This window comes from Desmodus rotundus, chromosome 2 (genome assembly GCF_022682495.2).
Source record: "Desmodus rotundus isolate HL8 chromosome 2, HLdesRot8A.1, whole genome shotgun sequence".
Lineage (NCBI taxonomy): Eukaryota > Metazoa > Chordata > Mammalia > Chiroptera > Phyllostomidae > Desmodus > Desmodus rotundus.
Window position 1 is genome coordinate 114898413 of NC_071388.1, and position 4302 is coordinate 114902714.

The window sequence follows — 4302 nt, forward strand, 5'->3', positions numbered from 1 at the left end:
TGCCAATGGGATTCGGTGGTGCTGTCTCCTTACTCTCCTGTGCTCACTGGTCTTGAGCTGACGTTTATGTGTTTAACACGGTCTAACTCTAGTCTTTTCAGCACTCCAGGTTTTGTTGTCGCACCGTCAGATCTTTCAATGTCCTCTATCTTTGGTCTCTAATCTTCGTATATGCTGGAGTACTGTTGGCTGTTCTCTCTGCTCCCCAGATCAGCTAGGTATTTCCCTGGCGCTGAGGGGAAGTGGATTCCGCTCCCACCTATGTTGCCGCCATCTTCCTCGGAAGCTTAAATCTAATCAGGCCTGACATTTACATATTATAATATATAGCATTTTATTATAGATTGTTTTTCTTTTATTTCTCCTTTTCACTACAGTTATTATGGGCAAGGATTTACTGACTTTTTAAAATATCATGTGTACAGATAGGTCATTCTATCTTTGAATTTCACTTCAGTGTGGTAAAGCGAGTGTTACAAAATATTTTCTGTGAAGGCAGTATTGGGTCTGACAGTTTGAAAAGTACTGCTCTATATTTATTACTTTGTCCACCCAAGCATTTTGCTCTGTAAGAAAATCCCTTTAGTAAAGGAAGGTTGGGACTAGATTGTAATGGGAGGTAAAATATTGGGGCCAAGGAGATAAAATGAACTAGATGGGCATTAAACATTTAGTTAGTGTAGAACAGCCAAGTCAGCCTAAATCTGGGGTCTTAGCACAGGTAACTGACGAGACCACATTTCTATCAGCCAGATATAGAGGGTGTCAAGTTAAAGGGAAACAGTTTGACAGGATTTCTGGTTTCTCACCATGGCTGAATATCAAACCATCTTTAGAAAAGTTAAACTATTATTTTATTCTTACAAGGAAATAACAATATTTCTCCAAATTAACACTACATGTAGACTAGTTGTCTCAATAAGCACAGCTCTTTCCTCTTGGCCATATAATTGATGCTCAAGAAGAAATAAAATGATGAATGGCCAAACACATGAAGAAACACATGGTTACACAAATAATGAAGACCTGTAGGACAAGAATGAAAGCTTGCTCAGGTGTCAGACAGTAAACACCTTTCCCAGGGGGACCAACACCACTTAAGCTGTGCAGAGTCTGGAGAACCTGCCTAGCCCCTGGGTCTGATCCCACCCCCTCTCTCCTGTAACTTCACCCCCAACAGGTACAAATCCCTATACTGAAGAGAGGTGAGAGTCATTTCCCAGGGAGGGGGTGTTTCCCAGGTGAGAAGCTTGCCATGCCAGGGCTCTTCTGCCTTCAGTGGGTGCCGGAAGCCCTGATGCACCCGGGACAGCCTTCTGGTCAGCAGGGGCAGGCTAGACTTTCATCTCTCAGAATTCCCTCTCTTGGGTCTCATTGCTCAAGTATTTAATCAATCTGCCTCATGTTACTTATGTTGTTAATTTCTAGAAAAGAGGGAGGAAGTTGATTTTTGCATCCCCATGGTAGGAAGGGGCTGCTTTGCAGTGCGGGTCTGCAGTGGCATTGTCAGTGCATGAGTGGAAGGAAGGGGCAAGCTCGTCTGCTAGTGTGGAGAGTTGGTGAGCGTGTATGTATGCCCTAAACACAACTTAGCTCCTTGATCTCAGGGCTGCTCCCAGAGCACGTGGGTGCCAAGGGCCTGCCAAATTGAACTGCCATCCCTACGTGGTCTGCCCACCTCCGGGGACAGAGAACTGCTCAGCTCTTCTTAAACTGCTTGTCTGGATTTGGATATGGAAAAACCAGGCTTTAATGCCCTTCAGGTGAATCAGCAAACCTGGCGCCCTTCACTCAGGTGCTTATGTGGACCTTGGAAGTTACACTAACTGTAACCTCTCTCTGAGGGTAAGGTAGAGACAGCTTTGGTCTGTGTTGAGAACCTCCAGGGTGTCTGTTTCCAACCTACTACCTGCCTCACAGGAGTGAGGTCAAAGGAGATTGGCCACTGGGGAACTGAAGTCTAGACCACATGTTGGACCACTGGACTGATGTTCTGGCCAAGTCAAAGGACACCTTCCTGGCCCCCTGCAACATTCACCAGCAGGCCAAGGTTGAGACAAAACTGAACTGTGACCGTAAAAGAGTAACTTAACCTCTCTGGACACTATTACTCATTTTTTGAAAAAAAAAAAAAGAAGAAAAGCAAAAGAAAGAAGTGGGATAAAAAATATTCAGAAATGAGGAAAGGGCTATTATCAGTAATAAAATAGTAGTTACCCCCTCAAGCCAGGGTTGAATCTAGTCACCACTTAGTAGCTGTTTTATAATGGGTGTGGGACAAGGTTCAGAATGGGTATAGGCTGAGAAGCCCCCAGGAATATAGAAAAAAACCCCACTAACTTGGCTTGGGGGATGGAAAAGCCAAGCGCAGCAATTATGAGTTATGTTGCGTATGTTTGGCAACTTGGCTAGCTTCACAGTTAATGTTAAATAGCTGAACCTGCTCTCTTGGAGTGAGGGAGATGGGCGTGACTTTAACCTGTGATGTAGCCAGGAAGCAATTCCCTGGTTGCTGCACCTGCTCAAGAGCAGGAAGGTGCCACACCTGCCCAGACTAACAATGGCAGCCAGAAAAAGGCAGAAAATACGGGAGGAGTGGCAGACATAGCCCTTTGTGGGAGGAGTTGGAAATGGGGTTATGGGGATGAAGTGGGGTTATGGGGGGGTTGAGATTTAAACTCAAGCACAGCAGCCATTCTCTCTCTTGGCTATGCAGGGAGTAGTAGTGAGGGAAGAGACGTGCTGTCTGTGGCAGGGATTTTTGCCATGTGGTTTGAAAGAAAGCAGTGAGAAGGAAGAAGTAAACAAGCAGCTATGTAGTTTATAGTGAGGAAGGAGGCCATGCAGCCTGGACTAATAAGAAAGGGGATGCTGCTTCTATGATCCTGCCTACTCTAGCTGACTCCAGAGCTGCAAAGGACTTCCTTGCAAGATCCTGTCCTACTGTACCTGGATTTTACCTGGACTTTACCTGGACTTTAAGACCTGTGCCTTTCCTGAGTTTCACCATGATCCAGAGTAACACAGCACATGCTTTTCTGGACTATTATACGGAGACTGATAGCAACATATTCCAGATCCTGCACAGATAAGGACATGGGAAACTTTGGGGGATGATTTTGGCCAGTTGCCTGGTGGGGACAATGAAAAATGCTGGGTATCATGGGAAAAAAAGGTGCTCTGAGCCCCCTACCCCTAAGGCTGAAATGTTATAAATAAAGATCTGCTCCTTCCAGAATTAACTGTTGGGTCACTTACCAAGATGCACGTGGACAGGCCCCAGTGTGCTCGATAACAGTTTGACCATGGGCATTTTAATTAACTCCTCTAGGCTTCAAGGGCCTGTGTCTAAAATTGGGATTATGACAGTACCTACATCAGAGATTTGTTTTGAAGGTTAAATGATAATCCACCCCAAAAGCCTGACACAATCAACCTGCTCCATAAATATTCCCTGTTTATTATTTGCTACAGTACATAGCTAGAGATGGATATTATAATCCTTACTGTAGATAGCATGGGGGTCAAAAATAATTTTTATCCTACTTTGTAAGCTTTTCTAGCTGGACTAATAATCAAATTAACATGAAACAGATTACCAGGAGAAAACATCCAAATTTATTACATACTTGTATGTACATATAGGGATATGAGACCCCAGAACACATTGGACCACTGAGGCTTATATATCATTTTGGACAAAGAGGGAGGCTGAGGTCTGGGATTTCAAAGGAAAAGCAAGCAATTCATAGGTAGATAAAAAAAAGAGCCAACATGTAGTAAACAAATTCTTGATGGGTCACCAAGAAACCATGGGACACAGAGGAGATTCCAACAAACAGGCTCTGCTACATTTCTCCCAGTCTGCCACACTTAATTCATATGTGATAAGATGAATAAGCTAAGGTTATGCTCCCTTCCTTTCAGCAGGTTTTTCTATCTGAATTCCTTCAGGCAGGTAAGGGGGAAGGGTCAAAGGTTCTTCCTGAGTCTTTCCTTTCTTCACAACCTCCTTAGAATCAATATCCCAAAAGGGAAATTTGGGGTGGCAAACTTTGGTCTTCTTCAGTGGTGAAATTGAAGCTCAGAGGAGTCGGGTAGCAGGCCAAAGGTCACTAGCTAGACGGTGGCAGATTCAAAGGCGGTGAGGACTCCACTCTGCACTGCCAGGGGACAACTGACCAGCCCCTGGCGATCATGCCACAGGTACCCTCAGGTGCTAAACACATAACTTCAGATCAGGCATGGCTATAGGGCCAGTACCAGAGGGAACAGCATGCCCTATTCTCACCAGCTGGGCTG